Source organism: Neophocaena asiaeorientalis, unplaced genomic scaffold, assembly GCF_003031525.2.
Source record: "Neophocaena asiaeorientalis asiaeorientalis breed wild unplaced genomic scaffold, Neophocaena_asiaeorientalis_V1.1 scaffold56, whole genome shotgun sequence".
Taxonomy (NCBI): Eukaryota; Metazoa; Chordata; class Mammalia; order Artiodactyla; family Phocoenidae; genus Neophocaena; species Neophocaena asiaeorientalis.
The window spans coordinates 1267075-1283289 of NW_020175837.1; positions in this window are offsets into that span (position 1 = coordinate 1267075).

The window sequence follows — 16215 nt, forward strand, 5'->3', positions numbered from 1 at the left end:
GGATGCATAGGACAATTGAACTGCCACCACATACTGGAGACATGGGCTCTTCATTTTTGGAAGTAGTGGCAGCCACTTCACAACGTGGAAGGAAAACATAATTGTCATCTGTTGACTTGTTCAGTACAGGTCCAGTACAACCTCAATTTCAAGGAAACTGATGCTGTTGAAGATAAAGGTACTCAGTTGCTGCCCACTTCACTTCTAGACTAAGGAGAACAGACACACACTGACCCTCTCCCTCCCTCTCTCAGAAGTCCTCACATCTCCTCCTTCCCAAGGCCAGTCCTTCCACTCACCTTGTCGCCTCTGTGGGGTTTGTCAGCCTCTCCCTTTCCATTCTCTCCTTTCCTCAGCCTACAAGAATGATAAAGTTTCCATTGTCTTAAAAGATAATTTTTAAATATTCACACTAGGTAACACCTCTTTTTCTCATCTTTATTACCTTTATTAGCATAGTCAGGATCTCTTCCTCACTCCTTGCTGTGGACTGAATTGTGTCCTCCCACCACCCGCCCCCGTGCCCCAAATTTTATATAATGAGGCCGCAACCCCCAGTGTGACTGTAAATGGAGATAGGGCTTTTAGGAGGTAATTAAGTTTAAATGGGGTCATAAGGATTGGGCCCAAATCCTATAGGATTGGTGTTATAAGAAAGAGGAAGAAAGAAAGCAATCTCCATCCTCTCCCAGTGAGAAGACAGCTGTCTGCAGGTCAGGAAGTGGGGCTCCCACCAGCAGAAGCCTGCTGGACCTCGATCTTGGACTTTCCAGCCTCCAGAACTGTGAGAAAATAAATTTCTCGTGTTCGAGCCCCCCCCGCAGTCTGTGGTGTTTGTTGTGGCAGCTTGGGCTGACTAACACACTGCTCAGCCCACTTGGATCTAGTTTTGTGTCGGCCACTCCACAGAGGCAGCTCCCCATAATTGTTCGAGGCCAGGACCTGATTTCAAGCCTCTTCCTCCTTGACCTACGCCGTGAGGAATGCCCTTGACCAGCCCTCGGAGTGCTCTTCTGCTTCTCTTAACTCCACTCCTGGCTCTCCTCTCTCTCCTTAAGTAACTCTTCCTTCTATTCCTCCCCTCTTGTCAATACTGACATTTTACCAGTATTCTAATCTTGGTCGCATTACTCTGCATGTTCCCTGGAGGTGAGGTTCTAGACTCCTTTACTCTCTCGTCCCAGTTTTCGATGGGTCCCAGCTCTATATCTCCAAATCAAATATTTCTCTGAGAAGCACAGCCTAATTCCCTTTAGCCTAGTGGGTATCTACGCTTCAGCACCTATACTTTACCAGACACCTGGAGCTTTATCCTTCAGGAGTCATCTCTCATTGTACACTGATGGATTCTCTCATGGTCCTTAGCCTAACTGATAAGGTCGCCAGTCACCCATTCTCTGAGTTTAGAAAACCTAGAACTGCACTTACCTCTTCCTTCTCTTTCCTTTCAACATCTTGTCAAATCCCAAGGGCTATCAGTTCAACCTTGAATTCGTCCCCACGTTTGTATCTGTCCACTTTAATGTATGCCATTTGGAATGAAGAGTTCAGGCTTATATCATTTCTTGCTTTACTGCAGCAGAAGTCTGCTAACCTGTAGCATACATCAGTTTTTTTGTCCTCACTGAAGACAAACTTGTCATCCTGGAAAATACTGGAATTGTTTCCCCTTTGCTCACAGTCTTCAGCTGACTGCTTAGCTGAATACCAAATAGTATTTTCCAAAATGCCCTCCTTGGAATATTAATTATAATTTTTCTTCGGGTTGTTAGTAGATGTTTTGTAAGCAAAAGGGGGCAGGCGTTAAGTGTTGAAAAGTCAAATCTATGTGGGAAGTGCTAGATGAAAGAAATTTAACTTCTTAGCTGAAGAACTTCTTAGAAACTGGTCATGTTCATGTGACTCTGTAAAAGGAAATTATACAGGTCCACAGTCTCTGATTCAGAGATCCGTGGGGCTGGATGTATTTGCAATCCAGAATCTGTCAGATGTTTATACAGCAGATATTGTATAACACCTCCCAGCACTCATATTGCTGTTTCTGTATCAAAATATATAGATATCACATTTCATGAGATAAATCAAGACTATAAAATAGCCTCACATGAGTTCAGGTGAGGTTTTGCAGCTTGATGGATTACAAAACATGTTTGGATTTTGCAGTTGTGTGTAAAGGGATTGTGAACCAGTAATATGCTGAATTTCCCAAACACATTTGTCTGTGGAAGATTTCCTCCCAAGAGCCTCTCTCTCAGGCACTCTGTACCATTGTATGCATTTTAAAAATGCGGACATATAGGCAACTTCTGCCTCACCCCACTGAAATGTTATTCTTCTCCAAAGGGCTTTAATGTTTACCACTTGGTGTCTCTTGCTATTCCACTTCCATCCTCCTTCTCCACCTGGAAAATGTCTTTGTCTTTTGGCCCATTAAATTCAAGTTTAAATGTCAGTTCACACTCCTGTTACGGCTATCATCACATTGCACGTTAATGATCTCTTTACTTCTGTGTCAACTATTTGTCAAGAGGCTATTTCTTTTTTCATTACTGAATCCTTACTGCCGAAAATAACATCTGGTCATCAGTGGATATTCAAGAAATACTGAATAAATAAATGAAAATTAATTCAGTGCACTGAAGACATTGAAAAATCACCAGAGTGAAAACTAAGAGTGGCCAATAATTTAATGCCAGAATCTGGCACACTTCTCCATCAATAAGGTCAAAGGAATTGGGTTGAGAAAAAACTCCCCTGGAATACGAAAATTTTGCATGTGCTGCCCTTTGATTTAGCAATCCCATTTTGAGAAATCTTTCCAAGGGAGATACTCAGACAAGTATGTAATATGTACCTATAAGGAGATGTCATCACATCATTATAATAATGAAACGTGGACAAAATCTAGTTGCTTATCAATAGGAAACTGGGTGCATATACCATGAAAAAAATCTCACACAAAGATTACTACATGGCTCTTAAACAAGATTGCGTGTGTGTGTGTGTGTGTGTGTGTGTGTGTGTGTGTGTGTGTATCTGTCTGTACCCTATCTTAAAAAAATCTCTTTGACATATTGTTGGAAAAAAACAGCTTGTAAAACAGCATGTATATGTTGATCCCATTTATGTGCAAATTATATACATATATGGTCATACATATATATCCATATATTATAGAGCAAGCCTTGGAAGGGTGTCCATCAAATCTTTGACAGTAGCCGACTCTTAGTGGTTTGAGTCTTGGGACTGTTTTTTTTTTTCCTTCCTGTATTTTTAAATGTTCTAAAAACTGCCATATTTTATCTTGTAAGCAGTAAAACAGTGAAAAAATTGCTTTAAAGTCAACATACAGTTATTTATGATTCTGAGTTTGAGAACTTGGAAGCAAACAATTACTTATAGTAATATGTCTACATTACTATTAAGAGAGGATTTTTGGAAGTTTCTTAATCAATTTCACAAAAATTCCTATGAGGCCATTCTTCTTATATCTAGAGAGAACACTGGTTGTGATTTTGGTCTGGAGGACCCCAAAGTTTGTCTTTTTCACATTCTGCATGTGGAGAGGTTGTGCCCTAGGAAAGCTGCTCCCAGGATTATGATTCTTTGGCTGGATGATGGATGACCAGCCCACATTTTGACCAGTCGTTTCCAACTGGTATCATTTCTTCCAGATTCTAGCTAGAGGCCCCTTCCTATAGTGATGCTCTTGGAAATGTCATTCCTCGTTTTGAATTGGGATTGGCCATTTCACTACTTCTGGGTTTCGGCTATTGACTGCCCTGGAGTGGGCGAACCTTCCACACAGACCGTATAACTTGTCTGTTCAACAGTACGCCCCCGACACATGAGCACACCTGCCCATGTATCACCTGCCTACGCTTCACCCAATTTCACCAGCCCCCCGACTTCCTGCCCCTGGCTTCTCTCTACCACTCTTCTTTCTGCCTCTTCCTCTCTCCTTGTGACCACCACATGGCAGGAAGAGGAAGAGGCTTAGTCTCTGTACACACCTCCTGCCCCCCTGCCACACATATACATACCAAAAGCCCAGCCAAGACTTTACTGGTTTGTGATTTTGCTGACATAGAATACACCAAATTTCTGAACTAATTCAATCCTCTTGAAGAATAGAGAGACCTAAACAATTCTGCACGAGTGCACGGGGGATCTGACCATGCTCCTTGTCTAGGTTATTCATCTATAGCGTTCAGAAAGTCCCCTGTAACTATTTGGGAAAAGCAGAGCTCGTGTTCCTTGCAGCCTCCTAAGGGCCACTCTAACATTTCTAAAAGTCTTTCTAAAGAATTAAAGAATCCACGTAGGACTATTTAAAGCATAGGTGAAAAATCATTGCAAGGTATTACAATGTATTGTACATTCCCTTTTACCTGTTTTAGGATCAGAGAGTCTGGCTTATTTTACTACAAGTAGCAGTTAGCCCTCAGTGTCACTCTGGGCAGTGTGTCAGACTTCTGGTTCCATCGGACAGGATATAAGCTGTTATTCTTGAAATCTCTTCCTACTTACCTTCTATAAATTTAAACTCTCGAAGTGATGTACTAATTATTCCTCCTAGGAACATGTGAAAACCCTTATGTTCATTGTCTTTAATAAGTTGCCTAGAATTGAAAAGAACATACTGTAGAGGGATTTTGCAGGTAACACTGCCTAATGACTTCGTCACCCTTTAAATTGCAACTCAGATTGTTCCAAGATTATGAGAAATAACATTATCAAAATATAACCAGATGATGTTACATTTGTTTTGCATAGCGCTTATGCAATTTTCATGTCAGGACCTGAGCCTGATCCTAACTGAGCTATAAAATAGCATCTGATTAGCAGTCTCTGATACAGCTCCTGCTGATAGCATCGAAGATACTGAAATATCACCAGCCTGAAAACTACGAGTGGCCAACAATTTAATGCCAGAATCTGGGCATACTTCCCCATCAGTAAGGTCAAAGGAATTGGCCTGAGGAAAAAAATGAGTGGCTTGCCTATGTTTTGTGTAATGAAACAGAGCAGTGCTACCTTCCAGAATGATGTGAGCAGAAAGTTTTATCCATTACCCACTAACTTAGAGACCCAGGCTCATTAAGAGCCAGAAATGAGGACAACCCCGGGAGCCCCTTACAGAGGTGGCGTTCTGTGTCTGTCTCTAAAGGTCTCATTTATCTACTATTATTTATTCCCATGTGAAAAATAGCCTGATAGTCATGGACTTTTTAGACAATAGAAACAAAAAATATGTGACAATATTAATTTTAGGAAAAACTGTTTTAGCCAGAAAAAATACGGAATGAAGACTGTTGTTCTGTATTGCTGAGTGCAGTTTAGAACTACAACGCAATGGTCATGAAAATGTGTGCATTAAAATGTAGCAACAAATATTTAAAAGAACACATTGGTCAGACTCATAATTGTTAATTATGTTCTAACACAGACTTCTCAGCCTTTGAAAAATCAGTTAAGACAGTCTGACCATTATAACTGATAAATTTGAATGAACATTGTAGAAAAGCTTTCCTCTCTTTGGTGACCTGTGAAATATTTATAAAAGTTCATCATATATTTAGCCACAAAGGAAAAACTGAGGAAGTTTCCAACACTCGAATACTTGTAGATTCCTCTGAGTATAATGTGATATGACTAACACCTATTAACACAAGTTTAAACAAAACCAACACAAATCTAACCACTTTAAGAGGAGGGAAATTTTCTTAAAATCCATTGTTCTATGAAAAAATTAAAATGATAATATTAGTTTATTTCTGAAAGAAGACAGTGCTTGGCACATGGTAGGTGCCAAGTGAATAATCATTCAGTGAATGAATGATGACTATTTAGAAGCATAATGAAAATAAAAAACTCTGGCTGGTAGCACAGTGGGCTCAAATTTATGGCCTTAATTATGCTTACTTAGGCATGACAGAATGAAAATAAATGAACTAAGCAGTCAATGCCAGAAGTTGGAGAAATGACAAAAAATTAAACATATCAGGAGGAAAATAATAATAAAGGCAAAACATCAATACATCTGTGGGATAAAGGGAAGGAAAAAAGGACAAGCTTTTAGTAACTTTAATTTTTACAAAATAGAAATAAAATATGATGGAAAAAACTGTAACTGATATAGGTCCTATAAGCAAATGACAGATAATACTTTTAAAAATACAGAGACTAATATGTTATTATCTAAGTGTGCTTGCAAATATGAGAATTTTAGTACAAAGGATGATTTATTTAAAAAAAACATAATTGGGAAAACTGACTCATAAATAATTTAAAAACCAGAATATATGGAATACCTAAAGAAAAACTGAAGAAAAAAAAAAAAAACTTACCAAAGAATTATTTCCACAAAAGACTCCAGGACTTGTTGATCAAGTTTTCAAAGAGCAGGCTTAATAAATTGTTCCAGAACATGGAAAGAGTTTGAAAAACTACAGATTATTTTATAAACTATAATAAAACCCTGAAAGAAATTGCATAAGAAAATTACAGACAATCAAATATTAGCAAATGAATGAAACTATATCTAGTAAAAGAGAAAATCGGCCTCCTCCAAGAATGTTAATGCAGGAATGGGTGGAAGCTAAATATTAGGACATTTCTTCATATCATACGGCACAGCCAAGGTCCAACTAGAAAAGCCACATATATAATCTCAGAAGATACTTGAATGGTATTTAATAAAATTAAATACCCATCACAACTCGGAAAAAAAATAACTTTAACAACTAGGATTAGAAAGAAGATACTTACCTAATGTGATAGAGAACATCTATATTAAACAGCTAATTTTTAGTAAAATACTGAAAACACTCCTTTTAAAATAAAGAGGACGGGTTAAGGATGTCGACTATCCCCACTGATATTTAACACTTCTGAATTCTTGCCATTGAGGCATATAACAAAATAGAAAAAGAAAAGACAACATTTTAAATAATATGCCTAAAATTTCAATATTTTATCATAAAATCCTTAACATAATTTTTACAAGAAATGTGAAGTACCTAGATACACAAAGTTGTAAAATCTTTCTGAGAGAGATATACAGTGTTCATTGATAAAAATATAAATATTCTGAAAATATTGTTTCAAAATTATTTTATGGGTTTAACTCAAACCCAATCACAGTTCCACTATTTTTACTTGATTACTAAACAAAATAGTCCAAATGTCTTTTCCTAGACAGATACTTCCTGGGCTAACGATTAGCACCTATGAAGGCTGACATTTGCAGAAATACGAGGATAGAGTAATCTGGTACTCCACTCTACTGGGTAAATTAACTTTGAAAGAACCGGGAGGGAGAAACATTTTCATGTTTTGCCCACAAAACCCTAAAGCTCATTCAGTTACCTGTTTTCACAAGAACCTGGGACTAAATTGAGGGGAAATGGAGAAATGAAGGCGGAAGATAAAGATTGCTGTTTCCTTATTCAACTACCTTATTCCTAATAACTCTCAAAAGACATTTTCAATTAAGCCATATATATATATATATATATATATAAAATGTGTAATAAATATATATATATGTAATATATATTTCAGAAAGGCAGAGATGTTTTTCATAAGGAAATGATTTCATGAAGACAGACATATATAGATATATAGATATATGTCTTTATGAAATTGAGTATACACGTGTTTGTGTGTTCTTGTATACAAATACAAATCCGCACCACCATACCTTGCCTTTCTTGGCCATGCAAGGTACGTCTGTATATTGCTTAAGAAAATCTGTCCTCAGCCTATGTTAATTCAGTACACATACAGCACCTGGCCAGTTGTCAATGTCAGTAGTAATACATCATGAACAAAAACATTCCATATTGAGGCACATGCATTAAAAAACACTAGATCTCTGCCACAGTGTTGTGCCACTTGTAATTATAAAGTGCCAACTGTACTTGGTTTCTGTGCATGGCCACGGCTGGGCTCCATGTAATGCCATGCTGCACATTCTATGTTTTGTGTTCCAAATTCCTCGTTCTGATTCGGAGTTCCAAGTCATGAATCCTGGATGTGCTGCATGCACAATAAATGTCGTACATTTTATTATCTTGTTTTTTTTATTTTTTTTAAGTGAGCCTCAGCTAAAAGAGCAGCTAATTTATAGGAAAACCGCTTACTTAGCACAGTAAAATTAACTTAAACTATTACATCAGAAGAGAAGGGTTTTTTGTCTCTGCTTTCTCTTGTTTTTGTCCATGGTCCCTGGGATAAATTTTTTATTGGGGCTCAATTAAATTTCTTCTTTTATTTCCCTCCCCACTTTGTAATTCTAAACTAGGGTCAACGTTTGAAACTGACTTTGTCTATTTCTTCTCAGTTGACTGAGGAGTCTGGCTTCAGCAGGAAGAATAGGCTCCAATTTTCACTTTGTGCCATAACCAGATTATACCTCATTTATTAATGTCACCTGCTGCACAGAATTTAAATAATGGTTCTACTGGGGCTCACCCGTCACTCACTCTTATATCCCCTCAACAGTGCAGTGATTCTTACAAGTAAAAGTTACTTGTGCTGGTGATGCCAAAATTGGCCCTACAAGTACAGTTAAGGTTAAGGTGCCCATGCTGGGCCTTACAAGGAAAACCCCCTCATTTGAGCTGAATTCTCTCTTGTTAGGGTAGGATTTTTTTTATGAAAAAGCATAACATAACTTCTCTCTTTCCCTTATCCCTTCCTCTCCCACCTCCTTTTCCGTCTCCCTCACTTCTTTCTCCTTTATCCCTTTCCCCTTGGGGTTCCTCATGATCCAAATTGCAACCTACTCATAGAATGAAGGAATTTTAGAGATGAAAACATCAAAATCCTTGACTCCTACCTCTCATGCAGTCACCACCAAGATGTAGTCATCTAAACCACTGCTACTCAAAACTAGCTTCAATTCCATCTCGCCTGGGAGGCTTATAAAAAACTCCCTCGGCCCGTCTTACAAGGCTTGAGGCTGTTTCTAACCCTCTACACGGCAGAACAGCTCCTAGGCTTAGCCTCATTTGCCTGATGCTGGTTTTGTGGTTTAAAGTATGGCCTTCTAGAATGGGGACCATGCTCACAGGTGACATGAGTCCTCTAGAGGTCACATCCATGGGCAAGAAAGAGGTGAGGGTGACACAGTGAGAGAAAGACTGCTTCGTTTGAGGCCTTGAGAGAGCATTCACCCATTTCCTTTTTGTATAGAATCAGCTTATCTTTAGAGACATAATTGATGAGTCCCATCTCATAACCTCTTTGAGAGCAAATTAGGCCTTGTCATAATGGCATAATCCTTGGATACATGCTTAAAAAAGAAATCCTCTATCTTCCAACTTCTGTGTAAAATATAGTGAGCTTTGCAGCCGGGCCAGGCAATGTTGTTTTCTTTAGCACCCACTAAGTTAAAGTAAAAATGTAATTATTGTGACTTCCAGATCTTTCCATTCCTACTGCAATCTGCTTTTCTTACTGGCTTCCTTTCTTTTTTTTTTTTTTGGTACTGCTGGTGTTTTTGTTGACTCTCCTCGGCTACGTAAAGTCTTTGTAGAAGAAAGAGACATGGTCAATCAAAGACTGAATGATGGAGGATCTGAGGAATATAATAACCTGAATTTACTAGTTCCTCATTATTCTATTAACGAAGCCATGTGGCATTTGTGATAAATACTTTGAAAACTCATATTTATTCCATAGCTTTTACAATAATACAAACAAAAAAGTAAAATGCCTAAAAGTATTTGAGAAACATTGGTTTAGAGTAAATTGACATTAATATTTTAAATACAATGACCTCCTTACAAGGATAAGTGAATAAAATTATACTTACTCAGTATCCAAGCATGATATGCTTATCTATTTACCTGGCTGGAATATTTGGTAATCAACTCCAGGTTCCAACTGTGTTAAGGTTCATTATACTATGTGGGCCAACCAAAGATTTTAAGTTACACAAGGTATTTGATTTTTATGAAATTACTGAAGTCTAAATGTTTTATTCCCTCCTCCCATAGGCTGTCTTCACATCGTTAGCAGAACAATGTTAACACTAAATTTCTGTAAAGAATTAGGGATGTGCCTTGAAGTATCTGCTTGTGCGTTTGTGGGCTCCTGTAAATGCACCCATGAGGGAGGGTCAGAAGGGTAGAAGCATTACCAGGACAAGATTTGGCCAATTGATGCTATTGGGTTGACAGGATGGAACCCCTGTCTGCACAACCTGTGTTCTGCTTAATGATATGGTGGTAAAATGTTTAATACCTCCTCTCAAGGTGGGGGGGGAATCCCTGATTTATAGAGTTCATTTGCCTGTTTCCATGTGTAAATACTCCCATGGTGGCCAGTCTCAAGCCACCAATGAATGTCACATGGCTGAATGCAGAGTTGGGAAGAGATGCACACAATAGATTCTCAGGAGCTTCTTCTGGGAAACCACTTACTAGATAACCTCACCTCTTATTAGTTAGCAGAGAAATCTTGAATAAGTCATACTCTCTTTCAGGTTTGGGTTTCACACCTCTAAAATAAAGTTAACCATATATGTGACCATTTTTATGAGGGCAAGATGAAGGAATTGATATAAAATTATTTGTAGGTTCTCAGGGAAGGATTGTAATACTAATTGTGCCACCTAATTGTAAACGTCTTCTCTGATTAATGATGGGGATTAAGTCCCAAAAGTTAGTATATATTTGTCCACCTATTTACCAATCTAGCCCAACTCTGTGACCCTCCTCGCCTCATGAAAGGATGCATCTTTGAAAACAATAGTTCTAAGAAATGTTTTGTGAGCGCCTACCTCTCATTAACCACATCATATACCCTTAGAACACCCGCAGTGTTTCTCCCTAGAATATTTACTTGTGTTCTTATCTATGCTCTGAAAAGTTTTAGGTATGTTATATACATTCCATTGATCATATAGCTTTTACATTTCACTGTCAATTCCTACATGATTTTCTGTCTTTCCATAGACACTTCCCACCATGTCCAAGGATTCCTTTGCCATTAAATATGTATGAAGAAACCAGTCCTATGTTCACACTTTTCTCCATTATCTTATCGTTACGTGTTTAACCCACCTGCCAGGTGAGACTTCCCACTTACTGTGAAATGGCCTTCCCTGATTCCTCAGGTCATCATAATCCTCCACTTTCTAAATTTGTTTGGCCTTTATTAACTATACAACTTATTTTGTAATAATTATATTAAAGAATCATAAAATCTCAAAATTAGAATAAAGTTAAATGAACATTTCTTCTTGCTAGCTGTAACAGTTTCAGGGCCATAAGGCTTATTAACTTTTAACTATAGAAACCAAATGCTTTTTCTAATTATAAACACCGTATCATTGTTCCATCCATTTTGAATTATACAGAGCAATTGTTCTCAAATCTACTGTCTGCAGACAACTTTGGTCTTGCAAAATATCGTGTGGATCACCTACTCTGTCTGCTTCCATTCAACATGGCACGAAAAATCCAACCAGAATTAATGGGCAACCAGGCCCCATTCTCGTTGGGAACATCTGCTTCTTATTAAATATCATAAGTAATTTATTAATTCTTGCCAGAAACAAAAGTAAAGACATTGTCATACTAAAAGCATTACCAGCACAAAAGACCAGCCAGCCGGCACAGCACCTGGAGGACTCTCACAGACACCCTCTGGGGTGTCATTAATCTGGGGACACGAGATGTCAGGTTTCTTCTGTTTTCTTACCAAGGAAGACAAAGCTGGAGTGTGTCTGAGCTTCCGTGCCCACTCCTTTGAGTTGATGTGTGTGGTTGGGCTATAAAAATGAAGGATGGGTTAGTAGGTGGTGGAATGACCACACAAAGCCCATGGCACGTCACAGCGGAATTAATAAAATGTGAGTGCTGGAAAGGAGGAGAGAGAGAGGATCAGGGCCAACCTGACCATTTACAAGGCATGGAAGGAGGTCCAGAAAGGGGAGGTGACTGCTTCAAAGTCGCCCAGCCAACTGGTGACAAAGCCATGCCAAGTATCCAGAACCCCTGACATCTGGGCCGAGTTCCGTGCACAGTGTCGCTGAAAAGTAGACCCTTCCCAAGGGGACTGAACAATCAGTGATTTGTATATGCTCTTTTAGAGGACTGAGGTCCTGCAAACTGTGTAACCTTCCTGATGCTTGGATTTTGGAAGGCTATCAACATGTTTCTTCTATGACAATGAAGATAAAATAACCATGGCGAATATGTTTTCAGTCCTTGCTATGTGCCAGGAGCTATTTTAGGTTGTGTTTCTCGTGCTTTCTCTCATTTAACCCAAATGACCAAATTAAATAGGTACTTTTAAAATGCTACTTTATAGATGATGAAACCGATCCTCAGAGTGCTTAAGTCATTTTCCCAGGTTGTGCGGCAGGTAAGTGTTGGAGCCAGGATATAGATCAGTTGCAGTGGACTCCCCTGTCTGTTATTTGTTCTCTAGAGTCTGTTGTCTTTAGCCACATTCCACTTTGGATGTTTGTGGTTTTTATGTCTGCTAATTTGTTAGTTTCTGCCCCACATTTTGCCTTTTTTGGTGTAGATGAAATATTTTCGTGTAAATCAATTTTTATGTATTGATTTGTTTCCTAAGTCATACTCTAAGCTATTGTATTGTTTTTTTTGTGTTTAACATTTGTCTTCAGATTTGAGTATGATTAAAATCTAGGAGGGCCCGTATATAGTTCTTCTTTATGGATGGATGCCTTGACAGTGATCCCTGGGACAGTTCTCTCAATGGCCTGCCTGTCTCTACTGTCCTTCCCCAAGTACATTGCTTTGAAACTAGACCATCATTTTCAACTACGAAAACAGTTTAAACACATTGGTCTTATTTATGAAGATGACCGATACAACCTAATTATAATGCACCAGGCTGAAGTCAGGTACCCATGCTTTGACTAAAATACGGAATGTGGTAAACCTGTGCTTTAAGTATTTGGGTGGATTACTTTTTTTATGATTAGTTCCTAAATTCCTGCTCACCTTCAATAAGCATCAGTACTGCGTTCAGCTGGGTCTAAAGGAGGGAAGACTAAATGACTCATTTTTTTTTTCCCTGCTGAGTATCCACTGAGATCAATCAAAGTAAAATTCCATTTTCTTTAGGGCACTTAGGCTGTCAGATGACTCCACTTTTGTCTGCCTTCAGTCCGACTCCTGGTTTTTAAAATTGTCTACCTTCTAATAGATGTTAGTGGTACCCCATCACAGTTTTAATTTGAATTCTCCTAATAGCTAATGATGCTGAACATTTTTTCATGTGCTTATTTGCTGCCACCCTTGGTGAAATGTCTGTACCACTTTTTAACTGGATGTTTGTTTTCTTACTGTTAAGTTTTGAGGTTTTATAAAAATTGTACTAGAAAAAGTCCTTTGCCAAATATTTGCTTTGCAGATGTTTTCTCCCAGTTTATAACTTGTTTTTCCTCTCAGAGAGCGAAAGTATCTAATTTTTATAAAGTTCAGTTTATCTTTTCTTTTCTTTTATGGAACATGCTTTTGGTGTGATGTGTAACAACTCCTTGCCTAACTCCAGATCTCAAATATTTTGTCCCTTGTTTTCTTCTAGAAGTGTTATAGCTTTATGTTTTACATTTAGATCTACAATCTGTTTTGAGTTATACATACACCTTACACCTTATATAAAAACAAAATTCATTATATGCATATGGATATAAGAATAAAGAGTTATAGGCCTATGTATGTTATCTCTTTTATCTTGGGCTAGTTTTGGTAGTATCTGTTTTTCAAAGAATTGATCCATTTGGTCTAAAATTGAGTTTGTGTGCATAGAGGTGCTCAAGAGTATCCCTTTATTACCCTTTTAATATCTGTAGGGTCAGTAATGATATCTTCTCTTTCATTCTTGATACTGGTAATTTGTTTCTTCTCACTTTTTCCCTTTGTTGTTCTTGCTGGTGGTTTGTCAATTCTTTTAATCTTTTTCAAGAACCAGCTTTTGATTTTATTAATTTTTCTCTTTTTTACTCTTGCTTTCTATTTTCTTGATCTCTGTTCTTACCTTTACTATTTTCTTCATTCTGCTTTCTTTACGTATGTTTTGCTGTTCTTTTTCTACTTTCTTAATGTATAAGATTAGATAACTGGTTTGAGACTTTTCTAAAAATATATAAACACTTACTGCTATAAAAATTTTCTTTACACATTGTTTTAACTACACCCCAAAATATTTCCCTTGAGATTTCTATCTATTACTGAGAGAAGAGGGTTAAAGTGTCTAGCAGTAACTGTGAATTTGTCTATTTCTTTTCAGTTCTGTCAGTTTTTGCTTCATTTTTTCAAGCTCTGTTGTTAAGTGCATAAAGATTTATGATTGTTGTTTTTACTTGGTGAATTTAACTTTTTTATTTAACTTTTTTGTTACATTCTTCTTTTTGCTTGGCAATTTTTTCTCTGAAGTCTACTCTGTCTGATATAATATAGCCACTCCAATTTTATTTAACTGGTGGTTGGTATAGTGCATGGTATATATTATTTTTCATCCTTTTACTTTTAACTTACCTATATCACCATGTTTGAAATTAGTTTCTTGTAGATAGCTTTTTTTTTAATCCATTCTGTCACTCTCTGTCTTTTAATTGATACATTTAGGCCATTTGCTTTTAATGTAATTATTGATCTATTTGGATTTAGTTCTGTCGTTGTATTTGTTTTCTGTTTATTCTGTTTTATCCCTGTTTCCTTCCCCTTTCTATGATTTATGTCTTTGCCAAATTTGGAGGGGTTTCAGCCATTATTTCTTCAATTATTTTTGGTCACTGCATTCTTTCTCCTTCCCTTCTGGATGACACAAATATTCAATCTTTAGTTATTGACCCACAGATTCTTAAGGCTCTGTACATTTTTATTTCAATGTTTTTCTCTCTGTTGTTCAGATTGGATAATGTCTATTCACCTAACTTCAAGTGTAGCAGTTTTTTCCTCTTACATGGCCTCTCTGTGGTTGAGCCCACCAAATAAGTTTCAGTTATTTTGTTTCCCAGTTCTAATTAGTTGTCATTTTGCTGTTTGTATCTTCTTTCATTTGCTGAGATTTTAATTTTTCCATTCATTTTAAGAGAGTTTGCCGTTGCTTTCTGGACCATTTGTATAATAGCTTCTCTAAAGGCTTCAATAAATAATTCCAGTATTTTGGCCATTGTGACATTAGCATCTGTTGATTGTCTTTTTCTGTGTAAGTTGAGATTTTTCTGGTTCTTTGTACGCTGAGAAATTTTGTATTATGCCCTAGCCATTTTGAATATTTTGAAACTCTGGGACTTGTTTATATCCTATGAAAAGTGTTGTAGGGTCAGGCCACAAGTCCCAATATACGTGCTGTTGGCTGTGTATCCAATGTTAGTTCAGTTGTCAGAGCCTTTGCAGTATCAGATCTGTCTCATGTTTGTGCCCCCCAGCAGACAGTTTGCTTTGTTGCCTGTGGTTTTATCTGTTAGTTTAGTTCTCAAAATCTTTGCTGAATCAGACCAGATTCATATATGAATGGCTCAGATGGTAAGCCCTGGAGTTCATAAACACCTTTATCATGTTGATTTCTCTGGTTTTCCTCTCTCTGCAAAATCCCTACTACTTTTGGCTCTCTGGGGCTCCTCTTTCTGGCTCTCCAACCAGAAAGGTGAGGCATTAGTTACCTTGTTCTACTGTGCACTTCTCCAGTGTGCTCATATCTAGGGCCAAGTGGCAGGAAGACAGAGAATAAAAGCAATGGGGGTTGGCTCCATACTCTTGGAACCACAGCTCCACTGAATGGAGAGGAAGGTGCCCTTCCCTCAGAGTTTTGGATCCTACAGACTCACATTGCTGCAGGCTGCTACTGCCAACACAGCATCGCTTGATGTCTGGGGCATGGAAAAACAGATAAAAGAGAGAGAGAGAATAAAAGCGTAGATTTCTACATGTTAGAGTATTAGAATTTTCCTTTCCCTCTCCTTGAGCAAGATCTAGAGGCCTTCTCCTGGAGTTCTCTCTGCACCCTGTATCTCTCTGTACCTTCTGGTACATTGGGTTTAAGCCAAGGAATACTGGGGGAAATATAACTTGTAACTTCAACTCAATATTGGTTTGATGGTATTTTGAACTCGGTCTTCTTCTCAATCTGCCTAGTGCTATTTACTTTTGAGAGTCCTCAAATAGCTGCTTTATGCATGCTCTCCAGGGAGTGGACAGAGTGAAGTATGTTTACTTCATT